General features: G+C 36.3%; 2 protein-coding genes across 5 annotated transcripts in view; both read left to right on the forward strand.

The window, feature by feature from the left end:
* The window catches only part of LOC5571110 (protein yippee-like CG15309), a 304844-nt gene that overhangs the window by 92062 nt on the left and 193176 nt on the right, over positions 1 to 19606 (forward strand). The window contains exon 1 of one of the 3 annotated variants that reach the window (XM_021850474.1): positions 12710 to 13451. The exons of the other annotated variants lie outside the window; for them this stretch is intronic. The gene's annotated coding sequence lies outside the window, so the exon portion shown is untranslated. Of the gene's footprint in view, positions 1 to 12709; positions 13452 to 19606 lie in introns of those variants that run through there. 3 annotated transcript variants of the gene reach the window in all.
* The window catches only part of LOC5571108 (ras-related protein Rab-23), a 159998-nt gene that overhangs the window by 92036 nt on the left and 48356 nt on the right, over positions 1 to 19606 (forward strand). Inside the window, exon 1 of one of the 2 annotated variants that reach the window (XM_021850472.1) lies at positions 13330 to 13451. The exons of the other annotated variant lie outside the window; for it this stretch is intronic. The gene's annotated coding sequence lies outside the window, so the exon portion shown is untranslated. Of the gene's footprint in view, positions 1 to 13329; positions 13452 to 19606 lie in introns of those variants that run through there. 2 annotated transcript variants of the gene reach the window in all.

Below are 19606 nucleotides of genomic sequence, written 5' to 3' on the forward strand. Positions count from 1 at the left end.
AAACTAGGTTTTTGTTTTTTTTTTATTTTAGATTTCTAAGCAAAGTTGTCTCCCCTTCATCTTTAGAGCCGATTAAGACACATATTTTGAGGCCTGTACAATAATGTCGGTGAATAGATGTAAACATTTTTCATGAAAAACAAACGTCAAAGGAGTTCAGCGATAAAAATAAGGAGAAAAGTCTAAATTTACCTCACGGTTGAATTTCCTGGCATGGCTCCTTCCAAACTTCCGAATACTTCTGTTTTGGGATTTGCCAGGCTCTTTGGGAAACATTCTGATTGGAAGTAACAAATGCTTAATAGCCGCAAATCCGTTTATAAGTAATTTGTCCACAGTAGGAGATATATCGTATCTGAAACGGTATATTACTAGATTCAAGTCTAGATTGAGCAGATTAAATGCTCTAAAACGGTCAATTTTTAAACTGTAAAAAAACTTTTTTTGTCAAATCTGCTTAATTTTTTTTATTCTTCAACTTTGTAGAACAAACTATATCAATATTCCTTAAAATAAAAAAGTTTTGATGGTTATCGTTTTTTTTTACAAAGGGTCACCCTAATTTTCGTACCGACCAAACAATTGTTTTTATAATAGAAACAACTTTGTAGAACATAATTTTTACGTAAAATCATAATTGAAGGAGTGAGCTTCACCTCTCCTCCTAAAACCCCAATCCGTCCCACTATGCATTGAAGGGTAGCAATAAAAAAATAGGTGAAAAAATGTTGTTCAGAAAACTCAAAATTCTGGACAACATTTTTTCATCTAGTTTTTTACCTAAACTAAGGCAAATTTATTAACTAAAATGATTACTAACATTTTATCCAAAAACATTTGATGTTTCAATATATTCAAGCATTTAACATTTATTTTACATTTTTTTAAAACACGGCGTTTTTATTTGGTAAGAGATCAGACTTTTCAAAAAAGAACAAGTCTTAAAATGACCTTATTAAATGAATGTTCCATTCGGTCAAGCCAACTAGATGAAACTAAGGTATTCCTAATGCTGTGAATAATAACTAATAGACATTCTAATTTGCAAACATAATTCTACACTGTTACTTCAATAGGGTCCAACTGACATGAGCGATTTTTCTTCATCCATCCTCTCTTTCGCTAATAACTTCGCTAAATTAGATAAATCTGTAATATTTCTTGTTTATGAAGCAAGGATTCCTCATCTCGCATCACAAAAATATATTACGAAAAGAGACTCAGTTTTCTGCAATAACGCAAAGAGAGCAACAATGAACAGAAATCTATGAATGCCCTGGGCCAAGTTGTGGAACGTCAAGTTTGAATCTTCTTTGTCGAAACAAGTTTTTCTACATCTCACAAATTGACCGATTTAGAACCTGCAATCAACTTTTTTTTCTAGTATTCATCTATTTTGCCTCAAATTAGTCTATGAACGATTTTTAAAATTTGATACAGATAGATTGTTGATATGTATTTTAGTTCAAATTTAATATACCGTCGATGGGGGTGACAATGGGTCTAGGGGGTGAGATTGGGTCAAAACGGAAAAATATGTCTTGTTAAATATTTCAGCTAATAACGCTGATATTACTAAAATTAATAATTCATATATTAAGGAACATATTATTACACATAATTCATAACAATATACATTTTTAAAAAAAGTAGTTTTTGTGTACTACATCGATAAACTTGCATGTTGAAACTAGATAAAATTTACAACATTAAATTTCTCCTGTACAAAGTATCACGCATGTACTTCAGCTTCTATCGTTGTATTAGTAGAATTCTGAAAGTCTTTTTATTACACATCACAGGTATTTTCCGGAATCTGTTTGATTTTCCCACAAAAAAATCATTTTTTTCGGTACGATGTCTAAAACATTGAAAATGGGGGTGAGATTGGGTCAAGCAAGAACGATAGTAAATGAAATTGCAAGTCCACTTTTTTGACGTTTTACGGTGCCGGGTGTTATCTTTTTTCATTAAGATGTGTTTATTAGAGTGATGCAAATTTTGAAATTTTAGCTCCCCTATGCTTAAGCGATTTTATTTATGGAAAATAGCATCCTCCAAAATTTTGAAGTGATTCGGAAGAAATTTGACTGTGCACACGCCATTTGAAGTTTGTATGGAGATTACCGTGGAAAACGCCAATCTTTAGTGTTCAGCCCTCTATCTCTTCGTCATAAAATTTTATGGAAAAGTGGACAAATTCTTCTAATGTGAAATCCTCCCAGCTACAACTTTGCCGAAGACCACTTTTTGATTGAACGTCAGGATAACTTGTTATTCATCATTATAAAGTTGGTTTGCATGTAGCAGGCAACAGTGGTGCTCCTGGCGGGGAGATTAGATCAAAGTAATCCAGGCTACTATGTTCTACAGCAAAAAAGCAGTGTTGCTCTGAAAGTAATTGAAGGATCATCTCAGCATGATTCAGACTTTGTTATCAATAACAACAAATAATCCTTAAGTCCAATCGAAATGAGGTCTTCGGCAAAGTTGTAGCTGGAAAGTTTTCACATGAGATGAGTGTGTTCACTTTTCCATAGATTATTATGACGAGCAGTTAGAAAACTGAACACAAAAGGTTTGCATTTTCCATAGTAATTTCCATATAAACTTCAAATAGCGTGTGCACAGCCAAATTTCTTCCGAATCTCTTCAAATTTTGGGAGGATCGTTTTCATCATAATTCACATCGTTTAAGCATAAGGGAGCAAAAACTTCAAAATTTGCATCAGTCTAGTGTTTATTCTTTCTAAATACAGCATTTATGAAACACCAAACAAGTCTACTTGAGGATTCCGTGCATTGAATAACAATGCAACGCATTTTGACAACTTCTCAATCCAGCAACTGTGTTTCGTGCGCAGCAACATCGTAATTTTTTATCAAAAGGGTGTTTTTTTATAAATTTGATTATTTGTCAGTGTTTACATATTTTAGAGACATCTCACGGAAGTACAAATGGGTTGGATCGCTAAAATACTGGGATTATGACGTCGACTTCTGCCTGAAATTTATTGATCGTGGAATGTCGCACCGAAATTTAACTATTTGCGAAGGTTTAAAATAATCACTGCTGCAGTACACATTTGGGGAAACTGAAGGGGCTTTATAGCAATGGGGATGAGATTTCGAAGACAATTTGAGGGAAAAACCAAGAAAATTTATGTAAACTTGACGATAAATGTTGGGTTTACATATTTTTTCTCATAGCTCTTCAATTTTCAGTATAATCTTTCTTTTAAGTGATTTTATCATACTTGTGAAACATCTTAGATATCTTTTTGTCTTATTTGCATCGTTTTTTGTCAATATTTTTCAGTTGTGAATGGTTTTGAAATCATATTCTCAAAAACAAGTTATTTCAATTCTTCTTTCTGTTTTTGTTCGGGATGAACCACTGCGACCAGTTTTCTTTGATCTTTTGTGGTATACCCGTGTAAGTTATTTCAATTACAGTGACCCAATGTCACCCCCTCTATGGGGTGAGATTGGGTCATTTTTCATTCACTTGTGGTGCCGCTGTGAATAAATATTTGTCTGTAATTTTTTGAACAGTTGCTAATGTACCATCAAAGTACATACACACCAAATTTGAAGTTTATTGGAGTTAAATTGCGATAGTTATTCAAAAAATAAATCGCACATATCCCTTTTTGACCCATTGTCACCCCCAACGACGGTATTTAATATATAATTTAATATGGTTACAATGCGTTTTTAAGAGATACCTTAACACATCTGACATTTTTTCACTTATAGAAGTTCAATTTGAATACCACCGAAAGATATGTCATATCATGTTTTATGGTAGTTTTTACATAGAAAATGTGAATGAAACATAAATATTATTCATTACTTGTATTGTATAATCTATTTAGACTCAGGTTTCGCTTTGGACATGATTTTCATCTGTTACTTTCACCATACTAGAGAGGAATTGGAAACATACCTTCAAATTTTATCATGCGGACGTCGAGTTCAATATCTGTGTGATGAAAGCTTCTAAAATATCAACGATGACGTCAGCTTCTTCACAGGCCTTGTCTCCAGCATACGCCCATATAAAATGATAGAATTGGTTCATACCTGGGTCATTGGAGACTTTAACATATTTTCGAAAAAACGGCTCATTTCGGGGAGCTTTGATTGAACCTTCATTTAAGTGTGATAAGCGGCTCCGTTTTGCTCAAAACCTATGAGCTAGTATTGATATAAGTTGTCTCTAACCGAGGGAACAAATTTCATCCTCAAAAATCTGTTATAGGCCTCCGTAGCTCTAACATATGAATGTGTTCTTTGAGTAAGAATGCTTCATACTAATTTGTTGTGTAAAACTATGTATAATCCACTATAGCTGCAACTGTCGCTAAGGCCGGAACCGGTGCTTCCACCCTGCCATTTTTTACAAATAAAAAAGTTGGCTATTTCATTTTTATGAAAATGTTGGAATTTGGAATTAGAATATCCATTCTTCTGGGATTTTCTGGGATTCTCGTTTCGCGGGAAATAGTTTTCTGTTTCACGGGATTCCCGTATTTCCGGGAATTTACATATTTCCCAGGATGTTCTATTTCATTACAGAATTGACCAACTCTGTTCCAAAAATAAACTATCGCACAATTTGCTTCTCATGTCATACCACCCAATGTCATCATTAGATCACAAATTGCATTAAAATGTTTTTTTTTTGTTTTTCGTATCAAAATAGTTATTAATAAAATAAAAAAATCATGGAGGATATGTTTTTTACTAAAAAAATTATATGCAATTTGAATCATTCAAGGGATCTATTTCAGTAGGCATTTAAAGTTCTTCATGCATTCTGTTCAATGTAACAGCCACAAATTTTATGTAAGACTTTAGTTGGATCTTCTTCTTGTGCTTGATTAAATTGATTCAATGTTAGCCAATATGATTTTACCTTCGAACGATTTGTCAGGAATAAGCTTTGCTCTTAATTTTATTGCATGGACTTTTGCTTAATTTCTTAAATATTTTGTGTTATGAAGCCTCTAGGTTAGAAAGGAAGCCAAAAGATGTTTTAGGAGGAAAGTGAACAAATTACCTATTAAAAATAGAAATAACCATACAAATTTACGGGTTTTCAATAAAATATACATATAATATGAAGAATTTCTAAAAAAATGCATCACATTTGCTGTATTTTTATGTTTTTCCCGGGAAATGACAATTTCCGTTTCCAAGGAAGTCAAATTCCGGGAAAACTCTATTTGGAATAACACCAGAATAAGGACCTAACTACTTTGTCCAAAGTTTCATTCTTAAGCTTTAAATGCAACTTTCCACGTAAATCTTCTTTCTGGACCATAGCACACTGATGATAAGTTGATCGCCAACGAAAGACGCGAGCTCGCTTTGTTTACTTGCTGGAGTGCTTTGAACGCATGTGTACCATTAGCACCGTTCTAGTTTCGCGGGTTAGCGATAGGGCACGCACTACATACAGGGAAAGGTGAGCGGTGGTCAAGTGCACATGAAACTGGTGCATGTGCAGTGCACACACAAGATGCAATGCCAGCATGCACACGTCTTTGTAAACAGTGTCACAGACTGACGGAGGAGCAGAACAACTATGGTTGTATGGTGATGTTACTTCCTCTCTTGGAAGCTGCTTACTTTGAGTTGAGAATGATGATTGAACAGGAAAAATGATAGGAGTGTGTGTTTAGGTTTCGAGGTGGTGCTAGGGTGTCAAACCAAAACAACTGAGATCTTTTTTGAGAGTGACTTGAGGAGGCATCTTAGCATTTTAAAAGCAATTAAATTAAATTGAAATATTTCAAATTTGACCCCCTGCTAATCTGCAGATCGTTCAAATGAACAATGGTTCAAACGTCTTTAGCTCAGGGAACGGAGTAAAACAAAATGCAGAATCAAAACAAAACAGCTGAAGAGGTAATCAGAAACACGGTTCTACGGTGGTTAGAAGTTCAAATTGAAAATGAACCCCGAGGATTTGCATGAGGTACCGTTTGAATACCTACCAATTGATACGAACAGAAACAATAACCTCCGTAAAAAATAAATAATATGAAGAAACAAATTTGCTGGGGTGCACGGTACTGTTCATAGATACTATAGCTCTAGCACGTACTGTTTTTTTTTTTTTTTTCAACCAGCCATTTATCATCCATAATATGTAATAATGTTTATATCTAACAAATAATTGTTTATCATGGTCTGATCGCTTATCAAAGTGAATCCTGTGGCCCAACGATGCCCCCTATTAACAAACATGCCTTCCGGTAGCCTTTGTGGAGATGCAGAGCTAACCACGGTCTCCAAATAGCAAAGGTGACACTAACATTCCTTCACCCATTCCACGTGACTGCAAGGGTTGTGCTACTCTTCCTCGAATGTCGGTTCCCCGAATGTCGTTTCCCCGAACGCCAGTTCCCCGAATGCATTGCAATGACGTGACCGGCGCCGTTATTGACCCTGTATTGAATTATGTACATTGAAGAACTTCTAGTTGATTCTTTGTGCATCTTCACTGACTTCGGTCAATCACGGAATAGCAACCATTGATATGTGTAATCAGTCTAAGCTAAGTTAAGCTAATTTGTTAACATTGTGTTGTATATAGATGAATGGCTTGGACTTCACCCGAGGCTAAACATGGTTCAAGCAATAAAAATGAGTTAGTAATTTCTGAATGTACCTACTAACTCTTCAAAGATTGATGAATTCTGATATTCAAGGAAATGCAAGGGTTGTATTGGTTTTGAACGAACCTTCATATTCGAAAATCTCCTGTTGCTTATGATATGCCCAGGGTTTATTAAAATTTAACAGCAAGGCAAGAATTAGGTTAGGTTTCCGAAGTATTACAATTGACAAAGGGCACGCCTGCGTTTTGTAATTGGGTCCTAAAATGTTTAATGAAAGAGCATGTTACTACAACTATTTTAGCAATTTTTCCCGCTCAAATAACGACTACATCATATTTAAACTTTAATTTAAAAATTGGGTCCATTAATGAACCTTGACACTTTTGATCATGTTTGACGTTCGCTTAATCGACAAAAACACCACAGGGCTTTTAGTTTTAACACTGGGGTTGTTCCTATCTGACATTTCGGAAGAGACACGGAAAGCAAAATACACCCAAAATTTGAGTTTAAGCCAAGGAATGTGACAAAATCTAAAAAATATGTTGTTTGGTCTTAAACAAAAGAAAAATATTAAAAAATTGAGTAAACATGTGTTTTTGGCCTAAACATAAGCGTTTGGCACTAAAATTGGGACAGGCCTTTAGGACCCTATTCTTCGTGAAGGCTCTAAATAACGGAACCATTTGAACTTAATTGATTTCTTCAGATGTTTCTGAGAAAATAAAGCTATAACTGTATCAAAATCGATGCTTTATTTGCCCTCAAAGGCAATTGAGAAATACGACATGAAGTACACCAAGTATAGGGATGATGTCATAATAGATCTCATAACTTGTGGGATATCCGAATAGTACTATTGTTACGTAAAATTATCCAAGAACTATTTGGAGTATTGGCCAACAGATCTACAAGCGTGACGAGAGATCTTTTGAATGTTTTTGGACGAGGTTAATACTCCTTTGAATGCTGGACCTATGACATATAAGCACTATAGATGAATTCATGGAGGATTTTGAACAAGATTAATATTAACACATGCTGATAACATTACCATGTTTCGAGTTCTACAACCGTTTCAGAACAAGTTTTAACTTATATCTCCAGATCTACTAACAACAACAGTGATTCTTCGAAGGTTTATAAAAACGTTCTATAGTTCTCTAGTTCTACACACTTAAACGGTTTCGCCGAGAACCCAACAGCTGATATCTCGGTAATCATTTGACGATTCTCGGTAAAACTTTTACCGAGATCTCGGTAAACGTTTACCGAATCTTGGTAACGTTCGCCGAAATCTCGGCAAAAAATTCGGATTGCCGAAATCTCGGTAAAATAAGTACCGAAATTCGGCGTTAAAAATTACCGAATTCTCAGCAGTTGGGTTCTCGGCGAAAAATTTTACTCAGGTCGGTGAAATAATTTAAGTGTGTAGTTCTCTTGAAAATTTTGTAGTAGTACACATAATTTGCAAAGGTTCCATTACCAGCATCAAATCCCTACGTACAATCAGAAGAACATCCCAATCAGAAGAAAAAATCAAGCCTATAACAATCACATACCAAATTAAGGTATGCTTTTATTTGGATAAGTATAGCTCTCATGACTTAATAAGCTGTTCCATTTTATTTTTCTTGGTAAAATTGTTGAGTGCAGAATTTCACATATAAGAGGTCGCGAAAAGGCCTTCTACGTACAAAAGTGGAGGCGATATACGTGTATATATTATGTGATGACAAATAGCATACAATACGAGTGTGTAAATTTTCTACCGAACTAGTCTGTGAGCGACTTAACAAATGTTGATTTGACCGCTGCTACGGATTGATTTGACCTACTTTGTACGAGTGTACGGTACGAAAAAAATGCACACATGAACTCTAAAAATAACGATCTATGCGAGGGAACTCATCAAACTGACGATTTCATTCACTGTGTTTTACGGGTTTGATGTAATTTGTATGAATAAACGAGTTATTACGTGAACTTTTATGCGACTTCTGCTTGTCTGGGTAACATTTTTATCATGACAATGTAACATTTTTGTAATTGTTATACGACTCACCTTACAAGTCAGGCTAAGGCTTGGGTGGCCTCTGATGTACGTAGGAGATGTCTCCATTCGACTCGGTCCATGGCTGCCCGTCGCCAGCCACGCATTCTGCGAAGTGTTGGTACCGTTTTGTCTCAAATTCCGAACAGACTCATATTCCGAACACTCAGTTTTTGTATGGCAGTTTGGTTGAAATGTTTCTCTGAAATATGTCACCAAATAACAAGAAAATGGCAGTCAATTGCAATTCAATTTTAACGCCTCCAATATGATTGATACCGCGGCAGTAGTGATGATTCTCTAGTTTGAGACCAGTAGAATAAGCTCAGATGAATTTATTTGCGAAATTATTCATTTGGATACGATTTATTAGTGCTGTTCGGAATTTGAATCAAGGTGTTCGGAATATGAGACAGAATGAACACAGTGTTCGGAATTTGAATCAAAATGTTGGTTCATACTTTTGCGTAAAAACAATATTAAAACTAATTAAATCGACATTATTATTGGTACACCCAACAGCTAGCAGTTAGGCTTTGTGAAGAAATGAAAATTTACACTAATATCAGTCAATTTATGCCAATCAGATGTATTTGAAATCACTGTTGGCCTTAAGTGTTCTGAACATGAGTCAAAACGGTAGATCGTCCTCAACTTGATCGACCCATCTTACTCGCTGTGTACCACGTGATCTTGTGTCGGTCGGATTGTTTTCAAGAACCATTTTCACCGGGTTGTTATCCGACAATTCATGAAAATCATAGATAGAAAATAGAGATGGTCGGGTCTCGGGTTTTCAAACCCGAAACCCGACCCGAACCCAAACCCGACGGGTTCGGGTCAGGTTCGGACTTGAAAATTTTAAATTTTTCGGGTTCGGGTTCGGGTCGGGTTTGAAAGCTACAAAATTATCGGGTACGAGTCGGGTTCGGGCCTGAAAAAAGTCGGGTTTAGTCAGGTTTGCTGAGAATGGAAAACAGAATAACAACCTAAAAGCTTCCCTATGCATCAGAAACGATGAATTTATCATCTTTTTAAACTCGGGTTCTATTCGGGTTTTTCTTAGAAAATTTTTTCGGGTTTCGGGTCGGGTTCGGGTTTGAACAGCGAAAATTTTTCGGGTTCGGGTCGGGTCCGGGTTTGCTTTACATCTACAGTCTCGGGTTCGGGTCGGGTCCGGGTTTTAAGAAATAAAATAAGTCTGGTACGGGTCGGGTTCGGGTTTGAAAAATGTGAAACCCGACCATCTCTAAAGAAAACTCAAATCAAAAATTGAGATCAACCAACCACTAAAGAAGCGTTTAAGGCAGCTGAGCATTCTACACTTTCATAGATATCTGTGGAAAATGTTGACTAAAACGAACCTCAAAAGTGAGAACATTTGAACGGCAAAAATTGAAACATTTCGTGTAAAATGTTTCCCATACAAAGTACAGTGTCCGGAATTTGTAGCTGTCCGTAATATGAATCAAAACGGTATCAATAAGCCAATGTATATGTACCTTTTTTTAACACATCTATATGTTAACACAAAATAGAAGTTTAAATTATTCTGAAATGCTTGCTTCTTACTGAGATATGCAAATTTTAATATTTCGGAGACGTTATGTCCTATTATTACTCAAAATACTCTACAGGTAAACGGCTTCAAGAAAGGGCAAAACAAATACAGTAGTTTCTCGATTCTATCACTGCTCAGATTTATTGCGCTTCATTTTGTCACGCTCGATTTAAACACGGTTTTATTTTCAATTATATCACGCTATGATAATCATATAATTTTCACACGTTTTTCACAACATGATAATCCTAAAACAACCCATACTTTCCTATTTGATGCATTTTGAAAAGGTCAGTCAGGCAAAAAACACTGTTTTATCATATCACGTTTCAGTATATCACACCAAAATTTTGAGGATCCGTGATGTAATCGAGAAATTACTGTATACGATTTAAATTCAGTGAATTCTATGAACATTTCTCTTTCGTCATAAAGATCGGAAATCGACTCTCTCTAAGACCACTCAACACATTTAGCTTAGTTTGTCAAATAGCTGTTTAAAATCGAAAATGTATCAAACTAACTGATTGTGAATATAATAGGTCAATATATTGAACCAAGCAAAAATAGTGAACTTATTCTGCTTTATTTCATAGAGTCATACCTTAAAAGTTTGCACGGATAATTTGCGGACACCCTGTACAGTCAGTCTGTGATATACAATGCAAAATATAATACTCGTTTGCAATGATTTTCTGCTCGGGATCACTAGAAATTATGTCGGTGAACTTTATCGTATTATATTATATTTACCGTGTTCTAAAATTTAAAAGCAATTTTTTGATGAAAATCCCATTATTTGCTAACCGTTCAACGCCATGCACCGATACTGCACACTGTAAGACTAAAGTACCCTTTAAAGGGTAAAAAAGTACCCTCTTTGAGAGAAACTAGTTTAACTCATAAAAAGAGTAAAGGGCCTGTACCCATTAAAGAGTAAACAGCTTGTACGTCAAACTGACGAGTAAATTTTACCCACTATTCGAAATGAATTCAGTTAGGAAAGAGAGTAAATTTTACTCTGTTTCTAGTTTCACGACTTATAATAACAATTTGAAATCAATTTATGAATAATAATAATAATAAATAAGGGACAAAAAATCAGCAGTTTTGCACTTTATTAAGTTCAATAAATATTGCTTTTGTTATACATAAAAGTAAATTAAAATTTCTGCTGCGTGGGGGGATGCTGCGTGTCCCGACCGGCTCTCGGGCGTTTAGCCGCAGTTTCCTATCTGGTATCATGGTCCTGACTGAACGAACAGCAACGAAGTTTTTGGTTCTAATATCCATTCTGTAAAAACAACAGCGTATCTTTAAATGAGATGGATAATGTTTTCCGATTTTGTACTCACCTGCAAATCTAGACACTTCTCCATTATCAGCGACCCAGACGCGACTCCAGTTACAATACGAACTAAAGAACAGCTTCCGCCAAAATATCTTAAGAATGTTTTCACTCATTAAAGGGTAAACCATTGGAACTTACAAATGGGCAAAAATTACCCACTATGCAAAATTTTGAACTACTCTTTATTTTGACAGTTTCATATATCAGAAAATAGTGGGTACTTTTTACACTTTAAAGGGTAATGCCAGGTTTACAGTGCAAAGTTTTTCCCTCGTCGTGGTATTCTATTCGTTTTTCTTTCATAGTATGTGCACCTCGACATCGATTTTCCCTCTATACATGTTTTCGTGCTGGCCCCCTTTCAAACATAGCGCCTCGTCGCTTTGCTAGGAATCATGTTTCGCTTCGCATGCAGTAGTATGTATCCAATATGTATCGGTTATGTTGCTGGTGCTGGTAGAGCCGAGTTGCCGTCGTGGGAGTGCAATGTTGACTTCCAGCATTGAGAGTGTGTTGATTTATTTTGGTTTTTGTTTGTTTATTTCTCGATCTTTTCAACACACATCGACCAGGACCACCACCGGCCACGTCCAGCCACATGAAGAAGCAAGGCTAAACAAATTTTGTTTCCATTCTATTTTTTCGTGTTGTCTGGGATAGCCGAAGACGTGGTCAGTTGGACTGGGTCTGGGTTGGCAAAGCATGTTTTAGTCAAGCATTGCTGCTGTTGGAGAGAAGAAGTTCAAATAAGGAAACGGCTAGAGAACAAACTTACGAAGGTGAAATAAAAAGGGGTAGAAAAGGGAATTTCAGGTGAATAGAACCTAGGTTGGTAAAACGTGGTGAAAAACGAGTTGAACAGGTTTTATTACTGCGCTCATGTTTGTGGATCAAATGCCACACTAGCTCAGGAAAGGGGAGTTTCGGGTTAAGTCGGACGTTGTGTGCCAGTGTGGGTCGTGTGGTGGCGGCGGCGGCCATGAGCTATGTGTACCGAAGAGAAAGGCAATAGTGTTGTGGAGGAAAATATCGTGTTGCACACTGCCACAGAAAGCACTATCCAAGTGCTGAAGACTTTGAAGTTGCTCAGACTGTTGAGGTGAAGTCAGTTGTGGTTTGGAGTTGGGACAGTGAAGATCTCTGCGAGATAATCGAAAATATACGTTGCTCTACCGTTAGTAGCTGCTCGTTAGTTGCAAGTAATACCTCCTGCCAAGTTCGATTGGAGAGTAGGAACATGTTCTAAAGGAAGCTAATCGCATTCCTCGTCATTAGAACACATATTCATGAGTGTTACTAAAGTGAATAGCTAACGAAGATTTTACGTTTGCCTAAAAGGCCATATCTTTCGTGATTAAGTTTCCCAAGCTGGCCTTTTAATACTTATGATTATTTTAAGTTCGAAATAAATTTGATCTTAGTGACGTGAGCAAAGGGGAAAATTATATTACACAAAGAAGAGCTGCAAAGTGATTGTTCCAAGTGAGAAGAAGGAAGAAAAAAGTAAAACGTGGAAATTTTTGCTCTCGTGGTTTTGTTTTAAATAACGATATTCTTCATTCACCAATTCTGCTTCGCTGGGAACGCGTTGAGCAGTATTTCATTGTGTAGGTGCTGTTGGAGAAAACCTCTGCTTGATCGAACAAACAAGCAACTCTTCGCTGAATTAACCGAAAGAGATACAAGCTGAAAGCGAACGCCTTCCCGTAAATTAGAGGCAAGGCATCCCGAGCACCGTTGAACAATTTTCGACCATTTTTACACGAGTTCGTTTCATCAAAATCCGACCGAGTTCAACGAAGCGAGTCAAGTTCGAACGACAACTTCCGAATTGTTGAAAATCCACTCCAAAAGGTAACGTAAACCCCTTCTATTTTCTACAATTAAAACAATTTAAATATTCTATTACTATCTAACACTTTGTACATTTACACACTACCTACTCTTCTGGATTGGATCACGTCAAGTCATGGCGTGGAATGTGTTTAGAAAAACCCCGTTCCGGGAGAGCACCGCCACGTATGGGCGCACTACCTTCTATTAGTTTCAGAGGATTTTCGCGTCTTCTTCGCTTTCCGGGCCTTCGCGCAACTATTTCCTCAATTAAAAGAGCAATAAATTTTCCAATCGAGGTCTTCTGTCCGAAATGTATACAAGGGAATCTGCCTGTCGACAAAATTCGAGCTGGGTTATATTTATAAACATTTGCCGATCTTCTCGGGTTGGTGGGAAATTCCTTGCTTCGAAATTTATGTGAGGGAAACGACTGCCCTACACAGTTATTGAATTACGAAATCCCTTCCGCTTTGGTTGAGTGGAAAATGGTTGAGCCAGCTACAGTTGGTGTGATGTATAAACTTTGAACAGGTGATAGGGTAGATGAACCGTTAGTCGCAGTTCTGTTGAAAATTAGTTCGATAAAGAATTAGAAGGCTTATTAGTAGGATTTTTGAAGTTATTTTGTTTCAGAATATTTGAAAATGTGATAAAAGAGGCTATTAGAAGAAAAGGGGTCTAAGTGACAAAAACCTAGTTTCAAGAAAACCCCCTTCTAAGTTTTATCAGCAAGTTCCCAATTGCTACCAATTGTATGGGAGCCGAGAAAACAATCCAATTTACTACGAGGACGGGGGACGAAACTACCGTTAAGAAACTTAAAAATTGTAAAATATTTGAGTATACGTAACTCAAAACCGACCAAAATGTCACCTAGACCCATTTGTGCTTGAGCTCCACAAATACAGAAACGATTTTAGTAAAATTTATGTCGTTTTTTTATAAATATGAAGATTTTTTGTTTTCAAGCTTTCCAATAATATTTTAAGCTGGTTTATCTGTTCAACGAAAACAAAAAGTTAATTGCTTGAAAATAAGCTTTATTTGACTTTAATATAATTTTTTTGCATAGCAAAGCACTTTGCTTTTACCCCCTTCAAATGGAACAGAAAGATTTTTTTCTAATATTGTGATTTTAATTCAATAAAACATCATTTCATCGAACGTTAACAGCACTCTTAAGCAGAAGAATGAAGCCACAGTTTTTCCGAGATAAGCGAAAGGAAATGCGATCTTTCGAACATAATTAATATATTGATGATCTGATGCCATTCAGGAATATTATCACCAAAATTTTCAGATTATTCTACATCAGAGAGATAAGAGAATCTAATCTTTGCCCCCAAGAACGCTGCATTCATTTTCGCCTCTTTATTAGAAATTATAAACGAAGGGGGTAAAAATTAGAGCAGGGCAAAAAAACAGTACATCTACATTAGTACTTAAAATTCTTAGACAAAAACTAGCGGCAATAGCTAACAGTGCTTGGAAAAACGTTTCTATGGGTAATTATTGTACTGAAATTTACGGAGCATACAATATCCTACTAATATCTTCTTCTTCTCCTTGGCATGACGTCCTCATTAGCACAGTGCCTGCTTCTCAGCTTAGTGTTTTTATGAGCACTTCCACAGTTATAAACTGAGAGCTTTCTTTGCCAAAGTTCCATTTTTGCATTCGTATATCGTGTGGCAGGTACGATGATACTCTATGCCCAGGAAAGCCAAGAAAATTTCCAGTACGAAAAGATCCTGGACCAACTGGGAATCGAACCCAGACACCTTCAGTATGGCTTTGCTTTGTAGCCGCAGACTCTAACCACTCGGCTTAGAAAGGCCCCTTCTACAAAGGTGTATAATTATTGATTTAGAGTAAACTTGAACCAACTGTCTTAATCTCTTTTGTTTTATGGATTTTATAATGTTTAACTAGTTTGTTAGGGTGGTTTCTGAAAAATCCGAACTGTCTCAATAGCTCTTTATATGTTAAATTCTCGTTTAAACATCAATCTAAATCTTTTGATGATGAGCATCACTTTTACTGAAGAGAACGAAGATGCACTTTGTGCTAGTTGGCGTTTAGTAAAATTTTGATTCAAAAGTTATTGCGTGTTATATACCCTTTTGTTACAGAATGACTGAAATTTATAACAACTATAGTTTCATGTTATATCCTTTCTATACCACAAGCACTTTGTCTGTTGTTACAACTCAGTTTTCATATGCCTTGCTCACTAGGCTGACTAAATATCTATTGTGCACCTTTTGGCATTTTTCTTGACAATACCGTTCCATTTTTTTCAAAACAACTTTTTACCTTTGAGTTTGCGTATACATCTGTTTTCTTCTTGATATTACGTCTCCACAGAGACTGCTTTTGAGCTTAGTGTTCTAAGAGCATTTCCACAGTTTTTGACTTAAAGCATTATTTGCCAAAGTACCCTTTCTGCGTTCATATATCGTGTGACAGGTACGATGATACTCTCAAGGAGTCAAGGAAATTTCCATTACTGGAATATTTTGGACTGGCCGGGAATCGAACCTAGATATCTTTAGCACTAATTTGCTTTGTAGTCGTGGACGTTATTGGGATTCCAATGGATTTGTCAGACGAGGTTGAGTTTCTAGGACTCATGTTATACAAAAATTTTACTTTTTAAAATGAAATCACATTGAGGGCATTCCAGCCAAAAGTTACAAATATATAAAATGTATGTATCCAATTATTGGCAAAAGAGCAAAACTTTGACTTGTTGTTAAGAACTTCTTTAAGATGCGAATCAGTTAAAGCATCTCAAATAAAGACAACTTCATCGAACATAAGAACAAATCAAACAAATTTTCAGACCGGCTATGTTGTAGCTGTATCAGTATGGAAAATTGGTTATGAAGGATATCAAGGTTTCAAACCAAAACATTTTAAAGACTATTTGGAATTAACCTCCATTTTGTAGAATGCCATTTGTCTGAACGCCATTTGGCCCAATGTCATCTGGGCGAGCGGGTCATTTGGCCGAATGCCGTTTGGTCGAATTACAAACTAAAAATAATCAAAAAAAACGACTGACGCCGCTAACCGCATGGCCATGAAGCCTATAAAATTAAAATGTGTGTAAAAACTAATAAGATAGGACATAAATAGATCCTTGCGGAATGCCCTAGTTGATATTAAGAAAACTTAATTAAATACCATTAGAAAAAACGGCCTGCTTACGATTCTGCAAGTACCTATAATTGAATCAATTGGACGGATTTTCTAGAAAATATTTTTTTTTCTGCTAGCTTATTACGCACCGAATGTGATATGAAATCGAAGATCTTAGAGAAATCCAGGAATATCATAATGACTTTATTTCCTTTATCCAAGAAGATACCAATGTCATCGCAGATTTTTATAATTGCATTGTTAGTACTGTGACCTGGACGATATCCAGATTGATAATCGAAAATAAATTGCTTATCGTGAACATAAGCACAGATTTGCCTCTTTGAAATTTGTTTAGTTAATTAAATTTACATATAAATATTCTGAACTGTTACGTACAATGGAATGTACTATGTTGATAATATAATGTTCATAATTGCTTAATTTAGTTTTGCTAAATTAGTATTGCCTAAGACAGTATACCTAGATATAAGAAATAAATTTAATGTTTGGAATGATACTCATAAAAAGATAAAGAAATAAAATAAAAGATAGGAAAAACGCATTCGTAATTACGCTGGACACCACATGACGACCAGTGTAGTATCGTACAACGCAGTAAATCATCCTCTCAGCAGGATAAAAAGGTCATCAAAATCACCTTTTTCGCAATAAATCTTTTCATCTTCATAAGCTTGGATAGTAGTCGCGGTGACTTCAGAAAAGGTCACTAATTGGTGGCGCTGTTAGGATTTGGAAACAATGTTCCCCTACCACGATGCCTTTTCATCCGTGGTTTGATTTTTTTGCCAGCTCAAACCACTGAAGTGAGTTATCGATTCAGGCAAACTTCGAATCGGTCGTGGGCGTGGATAGAGCCAACGTCGCAAGTCGCGGTTAGCCGGTTGTGCAACATCATGAGCAACACCAGCAATTAAGTCAGTGGTTTAACGTGTAGGCGTCGAACAAGCACAACGCCGCAGCATAAAGTCTTGCAGGAACGGGGGCCATGTTTACAAGTCAATTTCACGCAATTACAGGGTATCCGCAAATAATCCGAACAGCAAAATATTGGAAAGATGATCTCACATTGAAAACAATGAAAAATCAATGTCCATGTACCTTTTATAATACATCTATATGTTAACACAAAATACAACTTTAAAAAATTTCGAAATGATTGCTTGTTACTGAGATTGGCAAATTTAAATTTTTCGGAGACGTTTTTCCTGAGGGCCGCTAGTCATACTGGGGATGTGTTATCCCTAAAACCTAACAGAGATGAATCCAAATGTCCTATTATTATTTGAAGTAATCTACAGGTTAGTGACTTCATGTTAGACTGGAAATAGAAAATTGTACGGTTCAAATCCAGTGAGTTCTATGGACATTTCTCTTCCGTCATAAACCTCGGAAAACCGCTCCCTTTAAGACACCTCAATACATTTGGGTTGGTTTTGCAATTATTTGAAATCGGAAATGTGTCAAACTTATTTCTTAAGAACATAATAAGCCAATGCATAAAACCATGCAAGAATATTGAATTTATTATGCTTGATTGTATACAGCCAGGTCTTCAAAGTTTGTACGGATAATTTGCGGACACCCTGTATTACGCTTGGTAAATTTCCATCCAAAACAGCAAATTGCCCAACGAATACTTTCAAGGCCATTCAATGGAATATACGTATATCTACGTATCTCCCTTCTGCTATGGCGACGAACATAAGCAGCGAAGACGCTCATCAGCGTATGGAACTACCCTCGAATTTCTATTTAACTACACATGGGGAGACCCAAAAGGCCAACGGCGACACACTTGACCTGCTTTTATTTGCTTGTGATGTTGGCTTGGCTTTGGCGGAAACGATGGGAAAAACGGTTGTACGACGTCACTTGGACGATGGTGGCCACAAAATACCAACTGTGGCTCCTTCCTTGTGGTGCAACATGTACGGCATCGTCCTATGTATACTGCCTTGTATGTCCTGTTTCTCCGTTTAAATTATTCAAAAATGGCAGGTGCAGTGCGCGATAGGTTGATGGTTTTCTTGTGAGTGCCCTTCCACGAGTATCTGAAGAAACGTCGTTGGTCATACGTTTGTTCAAAATCGTAAATAGTTGACCCTTGCCATCATCGCTTATCGAAATTTCGTGCTGACGAGTGGTTACGTCTAGGTCGTTTAATGTTGGGGCAATGTATTACCCAGAAATACATGACTACTACACAGTGCAACATTTTCGATGTCATCAAATGTGACACTATTCTTAATTTTTCGTAGTAATAATTTATAAAGTTAGTAATAATTTATAAGTTAGTAATAATTTATAAACCGTTTATGTTTAAGCATCACTGTCCTACACAAAAATATGCTTCTTACCAACACAAGGAAATTGAAAATAGTCATTGGACAACCATCGTAATTCGTACACAGCATCAGTACGATAATTGGCGTCTTCTAAGTTCAAGAAAATTACTCTAAAATATTTTTAGATTTTTTTTAATTTTTTTTATTAGTATCATTCCAAACTTCTTCTTCTTTGGCGTTACGTCCCCACTGGGACAGAGCCTGCTTCTCAGCTTAGTGTTATTATGAGCACTTCCACAGTTATTAACTTATTTTGCATGTGTATATCGTGTGGCAGGTACGGAGATATTCTATGCCCTGGGAAGTCGAGAAAATTTCCAACCCGAAAAGATCCTCGACCGGTGGGATTCGAACCCACGACCCTCAGCTTGGTCATGCTGAATAGCTGCGCGTTTACCGCTACGGCTATCTGGGCCCCAAACATTACCTTCTTTTCTTATATCTAGGTGTTCTGTGTTATTAGACAACACTATCATTCTAATTTGGTAAAACAAATTTAAAATTATATTAACATTTTGTTAACAACATATTACATTTCATTTGCCGTAGCAGTTCAGATTTTTTACAGGTGAGTTGATTACACCTGCTTATAAGAGAACAACAAAACTCATTTGTTCCAATGTTTCAATATTGGATATTCTATGTAACTCATTGGTACTA

Source organism: Aedes aegypti, chromosome 3 (assembly GCF_002204515.2).
Source record: "Aedes aegypti strain LVP_AGWG chromosome 3, AaegL5.0 Primary Assembly, whole genome shotgun sequence".
NCBI lineage: Eukaryota > Metazoa > Arthropoda > Insecta > Diptera > Culicidae > Aedes > Aedes aegypti.